At 40.6% G+C, this 13,249-nt stretch overlaps 1 long non-coding RNA gene across 2 annotated transcripts in view; it reads left to right on the top strand.

Moving 5' to 3' along the window:
* The window catches only part of LOC105492267 (uncharacterized), a 61,720-nt gene extending 49,373 nt beyond the window's left edge, over positions 1–12,347 (top strand). For both annotated transcript variants that reach the window (XR_011616439.1, XR_011616441.1), the window contains exons 3-4: positions 9,014–9,132; positions 11,925–12,347. This is a non-coding gene — a long non-coding RNA (uncharacterized lncRNA). The remainder of the gene's footprint in view (positions 1–9,013; positions 9,133–11,924) is intronic.
* Positions 12,348–13,249: the final 902 nt, after the last annotated feature.

Raw genomic sequence — 13,249 nt, 5'->3', positions numbered from 1 at the left:
CACCTGTAATCTCAGCACTTTGGGAGGCTGAGGTGGAAGGACTGCTTGAGACCAGGAGTTTGAGCCTAGACAACATAGTCAGACCCCATCTCAACAAAAAATAGAAAACTTTGCCAGATATGATGGTGCATGCCTGTAGTCTCAGCTATTCCAGAGGCTGAGGTGGGAGGATCTTGTGAGCCCATGAGTTTGAGGCTGCAGTGAGCTATAATCATGGCAGTGCACTCCAGCCCATGTGACAGAGCAAGATCTTGTCAAAAAAAAAAGAGAAGGGAAGAGGAGGGGAGGGGAGGTAAGGGGAGGGGAAGAGATGGAAGGGGAAGTCAGGGGAAGGGAAGGGGGAGAGGAAGGGAGGGAGAAGGGGAAGGGAAGGGAAGGGAAGCAAAGGGCAGGGAAGGGAAGGGAAGCAAAGGGCAGAGAATAGAAGTGAAGCGAAGGGAAAAAAGCAATTTCATTTATAATACATAAAAAATAATACAATACTTAGGAATCAACTTAACTATAGAGGTGTAAGACTCATATGTCTCATACACTAATAACTACAATATATTACTGAAAGAAATATAAAACCTAAATAAATGGAAAGACATTTATGTTTATGTATTGGAAGACTTAAAATTATTAAGAGGCCAATACTTTATAAATTGATATACAGATTCAATGTATTGTCTGTCAAAATTCCAACTTCTTTTTTTCCAGAAATGGATAAGCTCATTTTAATATTCATATGGAATTTTTTAAAAACCTGAAAAGTAAAACAGGCCAGGCCCGGTGGCTCACGCCTGTAACTGCAGCACTTCGGGAGGCCAAGGCAGGAGGATTGCTTGCATCCAGGAGTTTAAGACCAGCCTGGGCAACATAGCAAGACCCTGTCTCTACAAAAAAATTTTTAAAAATAACCAGGTATGGTGGCATGTGCTTGTAGTCCCAGCTACTGAGGAGGCTGAGGTGGGAGTATCACTTGAGCCTGAGGTTGAGGGTACAGTGAGCTGTCATCATCTCACTGCATTCAGTCTTTGTGATAGAGTGAGACCCTGTCTCAAAAATGAATAAATTGATTTAAAAGTACAATAAAGTTGGAAGACTCACCATTTACAGTTCCAAAACCTACTCCTATTTTACAGTAATAAAGACAGTGTGGTAATGGCATAAGGATAGACCTATTGATCAATTTGATAGACTCGAGAACCAGAAATGGGCCCATACATCTATGGTCAATTGATTTTTGACAAAGATACTAAAACCATTCAATGGACAAAGATTATTCTTTTCAACAAATGGCAATAAGACAATTAAGTAGCTGCATGGGGAAAAAAAAAAATTTGGACCACTACCTCACATCATATATAGAAAATAAATCGGCCAGGCGTGGTGGCTCAACCCTGTAATCCCAGCACTATGGGAGGCCAAGGTGGGTGGATCACAAGGTCAGGAGTTCAAGACCAACCTGGACAACATAGTGAAACCCCGTCTCTACTAAAAATACAAAAAAATTAGCTGGGCGTGGTGGTGGGCACCTGTAATCCCAGCTACTTGGAGGCTGAGGCAGGAGAATCGCTTGAACCCAGGAGGCAGTGGTTACAGCAAGCGGAGATCGCGCCACTACACTCCAACCTAGGTGACAGTGCGAGAGTCTGTCTCAAAAAAAAAGAAAAAGAAGAAAAAAAAGAAAAAAGAAAATAAAAGGAATCGAAGATCTAAATTTAAGATCTAAAATAATAAAGATGAAAACATAGGTTTAAATCTTTGCAACCTTAAATTAGGCAACAGTTTCTTAGATACAACACCAAAAGCACAAGCAACCAAAGAGAAAAATAGACATGTTAGATTTCAACAAAATTTAAAACTTTTGTGCATCAAAGGACACAATCAAGAAAGTGAAAAGATAATACACAAAATGTCAGAAAATATCTGCCAATCGTATCTCTGATAAGGGTCTAGTATCCAGAATTTATGAAGACCTTTAACAACTCAACAATAAAAAGAAATAAAATAAATTTTAAAATGAACAAAGGATATGAATAAACACTTCTTCAATGGTAATTTACAAATAGCCAAAAAGTATGAAAAGTTGCTCGATATCATTTGTCCTTAGGAAATGCTAACCAAAACCACAACAAGACACCACAGTGCATTCCCAAACACAGCCACTCATAAAATAAACAAAACAACAAGAAGATAACAAGCATTGGCAGGAATATGGAAAAAATAAAGCCCTGATACCCTGAGAATATAAAATGTGCTGTCACTGTGAAAAACAGTTTATTGGTTCCTCAAAAGAATAAACAATTACCATATGATCCAGCAATTCAACTCTTGATCTATACCCAGGGGATTGGAAACATATGCTCATACAAAAATGTATACATGATGTTCATAGAATATCACAGAATATTATTTATGAAAAACAAAAAGTGGAGCCCACCCAAATGCCCATCAACTGATGAATGGATACACAAATATGGTATAGACATACAATGGAATATTATTCAGCCATAAAAATGAAGCATCGATATATGCTATAGTTTACAAACATTGAAAACACGCTAAGTGAAAGAAGTAAGACACAAAATGTCACATATCATGTCATATAATTCTATTTATTTGAATATCAAGTAATAGAAAATCGATAGACACAGAAAGTGAATTACTGGTTACCAGGAGTTGCGGGGAGGAGAGTGGGAGTGACTGCTAACAGGTGTGGAGTTTCATTTTGGGGCAAAAAAAATGTTCCGGACCTAGATAGCAGTGACGATGGCACAATCTTGTGAATACACTAAAAACCACTGGATTGTGTACTTAAAAATGGTAAATTTTATGATTTGTGAATTATATTTCAATTAAAATTAATAAATGTGCAAAAACAATGAATCACAAACTTAAATGTAGATGTAAAACTATGAAATTTTTTTGAGACGGAGTTTTGCTCTTTTTGCCCAGGCTGGAATGCAATGGCGTAGTCTCAGCTCACTGCAACTTCCGCCTCCCGGGTTCAAGTGATTCAGGCGCATGCCACCATGCCCGGATAATTTTTGTATTATTAGTAGAGACAGGGTCTCGCTATGTTGGCCAGGCTGGTATCGAACTCCTGACCTCATGTGATCTGCCCGCTTCGGCCTTCCAAAGTGCTGGGATTATAGGTGTAAGCCATCGTGACTGGCCGACACTTAGAAAACAAAAATAAAAGGCTATAACCTTTGGGATCTAGGGATGTTCAACATCATCAGCCATTAGAAAAATTACAATGAGATATCACTACACATCTGTCAGAATGTTACAATTAAAAGGATGACAACACTAAATGCTAGTGAGGATACAGAGAAACTAGGCCATTCATACATTGCTGGTGGGGATGTGAAATGGCACAGCCAATCTGAAAAACAGTTTATTTCCTTAAGAACAAAACATGCAATCACCATAGGGTCTAGCAATTGCATTCCTGTGCATTCATCTGAGATTAACACTACTGTTTACACACACCTGTACGCAAATGTTTATAGCAGCTTTGTTTATAACATGCCCAAACTGAAAGCAACCTAATTATCCTTCAACGGGTGAATGGTGAAACTAAATGTGGTATATCCATACTATGCAGCTCTACTCAACAATCAGAATGTACTATTTATAGATGCAACAAGCTGGATATGTTTCTAGGGCAATATGTTGGGTGAATGAAGCCAATTTCAAAAGAGAATATGGGATATCTCTGTATTATTTCTTATAACTGAATGTGGCTCTAGAATTATTTCAAAATAAAAGCATTCAACTTTAAACAAAGTTTGGAAAATAACATAACAGACTCCTGTATATTCACCACTGAAATTTTATAATCACTACTAGGTTTTTTTCGCTTCAGATCTCTCTTTTTTAAAGTAAAACAACATAGATATACTTAAAGCAGCACCCTTTCCTGATTTAGCCCATTTCTTTCCAGAACTGAGCACAGATTAAATTTCTCTGTGAATATTCTGATACTTCTCTTTCATCAGTATTGTCATAGCAACAAATAATATTGCTTTATGTACTTTTTTAAAGATGGCATAGATGTTTTCATAAGGTACCATGCAATACATATCATTTTACAACTTGCTTTTTCTTCTCAACACTAAGTTCTGATATTTAACAATGTGGTTGCATGAAGACCTAGGATTTTTATTTTTACTTTGATTATTCTATTATAATAACAATAGTAAATCACATGTGATACTATGTACCAGAGACTGTTCTAAATGCTTTACACATTAACCTTTTGTTCTTCATTAAGATACATTCATCCTATGCTATTATTGTTCCCATTTTACAGATGAGGAAAGTAAAGCACAGAGCAGTTTGGTAATGTCCTTGGTTGTACTGTTAGCAAACGGTGGGACCTGGATTTGAACCTGAAGGGTCTGCCCCAGCGATTGTATCTTTATAGTGTAAATACCACTGCTATGTATCTAGTGCACTATCCATGGGCATGTAGATTGTTCATTTTTTTGCTCTCCCCAACTATGAACATCTTCTTTCTTGTCTCCTTGTGCTGTACACCTAATGAATCTCTTTAACATGTGCACCAGCAAATGGAACTGTTGGGTTGTAGTACATACTTAACTTCGATGGCTGTTTCCAGATTGCTGTCTAATGTGAAGCAAATTCCATCAGCAATGTTTAAGAGTTCCCATTTCTCCATATATTTCCCAGCACTTGACACTGGCAGACTTCACTAACTTTGCTATTTTCAAAAATGTGCATTCCCTTTATTACTAAGGATGCTGAATGTCTTTTCATGAGTTCATGGGTCTTTTGAATTTTCTCTTCTGTGAATTGCCAGTACGTCTTTCATGATTTGTTCATCTATTGAGTTGTTTCTTTTATCTTAGGATTTTATATATCATCCATTGGTGATATTTATTGAAAATATATTATCCTGGTCTTCGGCTTGTCTTTTAACTTTGCTTGTGCTGTTTTATGTCATATTAAAAATTTTAATTACATGTTGGCAAATCAATCTGTATGTATATGTATTTTATCTGCATATGTGTGTGCATATGCACATATACACATAATATATACAGAATAAATAGACTTTTCAGGCTAAGGTTTCAAAATTTGAAATCTGGACTTTTCTAGAGCGTTTTTCATCATGGATTCTTTATGGATTGTCAAATATCCTAACATCATTTATTTTTTGATCCCATCATCCACCCCACAGATTGGAATGCTACTCCAGTTATAAACCAGGTTTCTTCTTAGCGTGTGTCATTTTCCCATTCTTGCCAATGTTGTGACATTTGTTTATGATAAACTACAAAGTACTCATTTTTTTCTTCTCTACTTATTAAGAAAGATATTCTAAAAGCAAAATAGGATCATACTTCTCAGGCTGTATTATGACATGCAGACATGCATTTTTCCTTAAAGACATGTCCGTAATTTCTTTCCATGTGGTTGAGGACGTCATTTTTAATGTCTGTAGGGTATTCCTTTAATTTACAACTATCATAATTTACTTAACAATCTCCTAATAATGAGACTTTAGGTTATTTCTAAAATTACAATTAACATCATATGTAAGTATATATATATTTATCCATATTTATCAGTTTTTCATAATTTATTTAGAGCAAATTATGAAAAGTGGAACTTTGAAAGTCAATGAATCAGTAAAATTTCAATTTTGTTACATAATGTCAAACAAAGCATTCTCTGGAATGATGGAGCCAATTTAGACTTGTCCTTTCACAGTACACGGAAGTTTCCAACAACAGGAACTGACAAGATCACTTCCGTATTTTAGAAAGCTTATCCTCATAGTGGTGCAAAGGAATATGCAATACAAAAGCAGCAAATAAATAAACAGCGTTTTGGAAGACTTGAGCAACAGATAAAAAAAAAAAAAAAAAAAAAAACGTTTTGTGAATGTCGTGAGTGCCACGTAGCACGCTGAGTGGATGGGTGGCTGGGTCCCTGGGATTCTCTCCATCCAATCTGAAGGGCTTCAGTTAAACAGTCCAATGTGGTAACTGTGAAAAGAACATGCAATAGCGGCTAGAAGTTTTGGAGGCATCTTGGGCTGACTTCGTTAGAGAGAAGTATACGATCCCTTCATACATCACACACAAAAATCAAATGCATAGCTACTTTAATGGTGCCATCTGATGAAATGAACTTTTTTTGTTTTGTTTTGTAAAAAAAATAATTGGCTGGCTGCTATCAAGTTTTTGTTGTTTTGTTTGTTTGTGTTGAGACGGCATCTTGCTCTGTCTCCCAGGCCAGAGTGCAGTGGTGTAATCTGGGCTTACTGCAACCTCTGCCTGCTGGGTTCTAATGATTCCCCCACCTCAGCCTGGCAAGTAGCTGGGATTATAGGTGCACACCACCACATCCGGCTAATTTTTTGTATTTTTAGTAGAGGTGGGGTTTCACCATGTTGGCCAGGCTGGTGTTGAGCTCCTGACCTTAAGTGATCGCATGCCTCGGCCTCCCAAAGTGCTGGGATTACAGGCATGAGCCTCTGCACCCGGCCTATCAAGAAGTCTTGAGACAAGAACTCTGACTATGTGCATTTAAAAGAAGAGTTTTGTTCACACGCAGTTCAGAGCTTTGGTAAATTTGAGTACAGATGCTTGGGGGAGCCCCAGCAGTGGCTAGAAGGTTTCCTGAAACACACTTTCCTTCTGTCTCCCCTCGCCTCATTCCAAATGGTGCCAAAGCTGGGAAGAGACCCAGTTTCCTAACATCGCTACACCAGGAAAGAACGGACAATCCACAAACAAGCTGTCTTCCAAACTCCATTTCCAGAACTCAAAACCCAGATTCTTTCTCTGGATAATATTAAAAAGAGGGAAAGCATTTTGCATGAAAACATGTTGTAACTGTATTTGCAACACTCAATAAATAAATTACAGGTTTTATATCATTCAGAGAGAGCTGCCAGTGATTTATTCAGTTATTAACTTCACACGCTTGGAAGAATGAATTAAACGCCGGCCCGTATTGAAGGTTTGGGGATTATGCAGCCAGAATATGCCACTGAAAAGTTTGGGCAGCTCTACAAGGCATTTTAGGAGAAGCAAGGAGAGTTTGGGAGAAGCCAGGGAGGGCAGATGATTCTGTCCTGTCCATTTACAGAAGCTTATAAATTCCATAAAAAGGAAATGAATTATGCATTATTGGGTTTACATAAGGTCATCCAGTGAACTTTGACCCTTCTCTTTTCTCATTTGGCTCAATTATTAGATGAAATGACAGATTTGATCTCTTTTCAAATTGTATTAGAAAGGGTCTCTTTATTTCACCCTCTAGCAGCAATCAGCTGACAGGACTGGGCAAGTGCATTAATTATGATTGATTTAGAGTGTCTATAGGGTGATTATTTCTAGAATTCTACTCCTGAGCCAAAACCTTTTGACCTATTTCAGGCCACACAGCAAATTAATCCATAAGAAGATTTAAGGGGAGACTTCAGGACAGCAGTTTCCCTCCTGTATTTGCAATCAAAACATTTAAGACACCCAGAGCAACTCAGAGGGATTGAATTACTGGAACACTCCATGGCAAAGACATTTAACAACCTGACAACTCGGTTTTAAAACATCTTATGCGTGATAACCACAAATGGCTCTGAATTAGCCCCCAAAAGAGGAAAAGATTCCTAAGTCTCTCTACTCTGAGCTAATAGGATAGCATAGGAAAACAAATCTTTATTATGAGTTTTTGAATTTGTCACCATTGGAGTTTCAGAATAACATGTCTGTTGGGATATTCAATCTCCCGTTCTTCTTTCCAGTGGATTAAAAATGACAGTACTAATTAAAGAAGTAAAGAAAAGAGACCACTGTCAGAAGCAACGTATAGGCTTGAATTATAATAAGGCTCAGATGAGAAGGAGAAAGAAAAGTTGGAGAAGTATCCTCATTAGGAGTTTCTTTCTAAGTATCGAAAAACATCCTGAAGATGAATTCTCTTTAAAAAGAGGGTGTTTATGGGGCTGGGCACAGTGGCTCACGCCAATAATGCCAGCACTTTGGTAGGCTGAGGCTGGTGGATCAAGAGGTCAGGAGTTCGAGACCATCCTGGCCAAGATGGTGAAACCCTGTCTCTACTAAAAATACAAAAATTAGTTGGGCGCAGTGGCAGGCACCTGTAATCCCAGCTATTTGGGAGGCTGAGGCAGGTGAATCGCTTGAACCTGGGAGGCAGAGGTTGCAGTGGGCTGAGATCATGCCACTGTACTGTGCACTCTAGCCTGGGTGACAGAGCAAGACTGTCTCAAAAAACAAACACACAAACAAACAACAAAAAAAAAATAAGAGAGTGTTTAACCAAAATTACCACCTCTGAGTTATTAGATCCCAATAGAGATTAAAGGGAAGAATCATCTAGAATTGATGCCAGCAGATCAATTAACTCAGTCCTACTACTACCTGCCGTCCAATGCCCCCACATGGCAAAGAAGGAGTTTAGGTCAGGCCTGAGTAAGTTCTATCTGCAGCACTTACAAGCTGTGTGACCCAGGCCAAGTGACTTGACCTCCTTGATCTCTGTTCTTTTTTTTAATTCTATGAGGTAGAAAAAATACCTATCTCACTGTAAATCTGTAGTGAGGATTAGAGACCATGTGTGTTTAGAGGAACAAAACTGTTTTGTTGCTATTATTTATAATCCTCCATTGTCATATTTATAGAGAAAGGTCCTGAGAACTGAAGAATTTTTTACTTGCTGAGCACAAGCAAAATTTCCATCCTCACACATGAAGATAGTATTAAGTGGCAGAAAGAGATAGAAACTGGATTGAAAGAGATAGAAGCTGTGTTGCTCAACGTAAGAAAAGAGGACAGAAAAGCCCAGGGAAGGCACGTGGAAGTCTGGGATTGGAGAGGCTAACATAAAGAAGGCTCAGGGGAGAGAGACCTGGTCAGTAGTGGGCAGAGGAGTGATACTAGGAGGAGAATATACATCTGGGGAAGATTCCTAAGAGAAAGACTGAGTCCACTATGACATCAGTCCCTTTTTTTGTCTCCATTCCAAGATCTTCAGTAAAATCTACAATGCTACAATGCTTTGGTGGGAGTGAGCCCTTCCAGATGAAGAAGTTCTTCAGGTTTGGCCAGGGACAAGGCTGAGACCATGGCAGATGACAGCTGGCACGTGAGTTCTGTGTATCAGGATCTGACATTCTTAACAAATGACGCTACCATGATTATTATAGATCTATAGCTTTTATGCTTCTCAAAAGAATTCCGAGGTGGGCAGATCACCTGAGGTCAAGAGTTTGAGACTAGCCTAGCCAGGCTAGAGGCGGAGGTTGCAGTGAGCCAAGACCGCACCATTGCACTCCAGGCCTGGGCAACAGAACGAGACTCCATCTCAAAAAAGAAAAACAAAAATTCCAGAGAAGTTATCTCTTTTGAGAAAACAGGATGACAAAGACCATGTCAACAGATACTCATGGGTCACAGATGGTTTCACGTTACTTGGCCCCACAGACTCCACTTGGAAATGTGGGACGACAATTTTTTTTTTTAATTACACTCCCTTTTCCCTTTCAGATCTAAACTCCATGGTTCTGTGTCTCTGTAATTAGTTTTCATATTTTTAGAGGAAGCACTCAGCTTTTTAGCTGTAAACCCAATGGCTTCAGGGACCAGGCAGGCCAACATAAATGAATGAAGCAGACCAAATGTCAAACAAAAGGGAACAGTGGAGATTGTAGCAAACTAGAGGATATACGAGTTTCTTAAAAGTGTTCAAATCTAATTCTTTGAAAAGCATTGTGCCGATCAAATTCTACTTTCCAGGACCAAGGTTTGACCTATGACCCAAGAGGCCCAGAACGGAATGTTTAGACCTTGCTTGGTTCTTTTAATCCTATGATTCAGCCGATCTCTGCCTCCATACCACTGACTCATATAGACAAAGTTAGCAGATGCATTTGTTTCTTGAGAAATCAGTTACATTAAATTGAGTGACTGTGGGCCAGCAAAGCTGTCATTATCCTGAGGCCTGGTCATCAGTTATAAAGCTAATAAGTACAAGCAGCATGTTGGTGGCAGTTCCCAGACTAACTCATATAGTTCTGGGATGATTACATAAGCAGGAATGCATGTGGCTTAATGACAGTTAAAAAAATAACATAAACAACCCACAGCCGAGGACTTTTCTGGGTAGCTGGAGACTGGGATTTAGGGTACGAAGACATACATTTCAACATTTGCAGAATGAAGCTCTCACCTCCAGCAGGCTGGTAGAGGCTTAATTCTAGTAGTTCTCTTTTTCTTTTTTTCTTTTGAAACGGAGTCTCACTCTGTTGCCCAAGATGGAGTGCAGTGGTGCGATCTCCGCTCACTGCAACCTCCACCTCCCAGGTTCAAGTGATTCTCCTGCCTCAGCTTCCCAAGCAGCTGGGATTATAGGTGCACACCACCACGTCCAGCTAATTTTTGTATTTCGGGTAGAGATGGGGTTTCACCATGCTGGCCAGGCTGGTCTCCAGCTCCTGACCTCAAATGATCCGGCTGTCTTGGCCTCCCAAAGTGCTGGAATTACAGGCGTGAGCCACCGTGCCCGGCCTATTCTGGTGGTTCTCTAAACCAAAAAGTGACTGACCGGCCTTGCAAGATGGTGGATAACCCCAACTCGTGGCTCACTTATTATTATTATTTGGGCGGGAGATCAAATGAAAGAATGCCAAATAAATATGAAGCAGCAGAAGCCTGTACTAATAGGGTCTTGGAGGTAGAAGGGTTCTAAAACCACCTCCTTCCTAGGACAGAGCAAGAGCCACCATTATGAAGCTAAAGAAACTCTTTCTTGAGCAGCTGTCGTCAGCAGAGCTATTTGCAAGGCATGTTGGGGAGGCAGAGGTGTAGAGAAGAGGTTGCCAGCCTGAGGAGGGCTATATTGCAGGGGTGAGGAGATTGGGAGGAAAAGTCATGCAAAGTGACTGTGGCTCAGGGGAAACCCAAAGTCAGAGAGGAGACTTCCCAGATTGACCAGAATGCAGTCAGAAGGAGACTCTGCAAGAAATCTAGGCAACTGGCTCGAGAAAAGGGGCTAAAGTGACAAACGGAGCAGAGACCCTGAGCTCTTATTTAGGCTGAGCTAAATGAGCAGCTAATGTTTTCTGAGCTCCCCGAAGATGCCAGGTAATGTTTGAAGTGTTTTACAGGTATTAACTCAGAGGCCTGTACTGCTATTATCCCTCTCCACTTTACAAGTGAAAAAAACAGACACCTGGAGCTTAAGTCCCCTGCCCAAGGTCACGCAGTTAAGAAATAGCAGAGCCAGGATACAAACTCTGCACTTTGGCCTCAGAGCCTGTGCTCTTAACCACTCTCCCAGGCTGCCAGTCACAGGGAGTCAGTCCTGGAATTGCTCAGCGGGGCAGTTTGCAAGATGGTTCTATGTATCTGTGTATCAGTTTGCAGGATGGCTTGAAAGGAGACAGCCAAAGGGAAGAGACAGAGAATCAGCTCAAAAGCAGGACCAGGTCCAGAGCTCAGGAGCAGGCATGCTTGGGTTGTGGGGGAAGGGGGCCATCCCAGGGAGATGAAAGGGAGCCAGCATCCCAGAAAATAAGGATGCCATTCTCCAAAGGTGAAACCAGCTTCCACTAACCAGGTGTCACTTCCAGTTCCTGGGAAGGAGCTCTGCTGTGAAAATACGTCTGTGTCCTGAGTGTAATGGTAAATAAGCTTTAACAGGGATGGAAACTTTAGGAGGACTTAAAAGGCCAGCAGCTCTGAGAGAGGTCATACGGGGACACAATTTGCCTAAATGAGATAAATTTATACTGAGAGCAAGCTTTAGTGTCAGCTGGGGTGTCGAGAAGAAAAAAACTCAGGAACCACGGGTAAGAAGCATCGTAGTGAGGCAAAGGAGATGCCCCAGCTAGGGACTTTGGAGAAGAAAATCTTATTCTGTTTTACAATTTTGCTCAGAGCTTGTGCCACATCTTGGAAACAGATGAGGATGCTGAGCGAGGAAGATCCTTTGTGCCGGCAGCACTCAGAAGGGAGAGAAAGCTGCCCAGGAGAGAAAACGAAGGCAGGGAAGATATTAGCAGCCAGGTGCGGGGCATGGGGCAGCTCGGGTCACGTTTTCTGTGGCCTCATCCAATGGTGGATACACTCTATCTCAGCTACTTAAAAAAAATTTTTTTTAAATTATGTAAAGTTTGAACTTTATTTTCCTTTGCAATTTTTTTTTCTTTTTAAAAATATTATTGGTTGGGTGCAGTGACTCACGACTTTAATCCCAGCACTTTGGGAGGCAGAGGCAAGCAGATTGCTTAAGGTCAGGAGTTCGAGACCAGCCTAGCCAAGATCGTGAAACCCCGTCTCTAACAAAAATACAAAAATTAGTTGGGCATGGTGACACGCCTGTAATCCCAGCTGCTCAGGAGGCTGAGACAGGAGAATCACCTGAACCTGGGAGGCGGAGGTTTCAGTGAGCTGAGATTACACCACTGCACTCCAGCCTGGGCGACAGAGTGAGACTCCTTCTCAAAAAAAAAAAAAAAATTATTTCTAATTTCAATAGTTTTGGGGGATACAAGTGGGTTTTTGTTACATGGATACATTTTTTAGTAGTGATTCCTGAGATTTTGGTGCGCCCATCACCCGAGCAGTACATACTGTACCCAGTGTGTAATCTTTTATCCCTCACCCTGCTCCCAACCTTCCCCGTGTCCCCAAAATTTATTATACCACTCATGCCTTTGTGTCCCCATAGCTTGACTCTCACTTAGAAGTGAGAACATAGGATATTTAGTTTTTCATTCCTGAGTTACTTCACTTAGAATAATGATGTCCAGCTCCATCCAAGTTTCAGTGACTTTTTTTTCTTTTTTCTTTTTTCTTTTTCTTTTTTTTTTTTTTTGAGACGGAGTCTCGTCACCCAGGCTGGAGTGCAATGGCTCGATCTCGGCTTACTGCAACCTCCACCTCCCAGGTTCAAGCGATTCTCCTGTCTCAGCCTCCCGAGTAGCTGGGACTACAGGTGCCCACCACCATGCCCGGCTAATTTTTGTACTTTCAGTAAAGATGGGGTTTCACCATGTTGACCAGGCAGGTCTCGAACTCCTGACCTCAGGTGATCCACCCGCCTCAGCCTCCCAAAGTGCTGGGATTACAGGCGTGATCCACTGTGCCCAGCCTCAGTGACTTATTTTTAACTCAGGTTTTGACAAGTATCTGTGACTTCCCTTTGACTTACTGTTCCATCTGAGGTTCTGGGGACTAGCAGGCAATGAAACCCAGGAAGG

This window comes from Macaca nemestrina, chromosome 18 (genome assembly GCF_043159975.1).
Source record: "Macaca nemestrina isolate mMacNem1 chromosome 18, mMacNem.hap1, whole genome shotgun sequence".
NCBI classification, from domain to species: domain Eukaryota; kingdom Metazoa; phylum Chordata; class Mammalia; order Primates; family Cercopithecidae; genus Macaca; species Macaca nemestrina.
The sequence above is the reverse complement of the archived record's forward strand: the minus strand, read 5'-3'. Positions and strand labels throughout refer to the sequence as shown.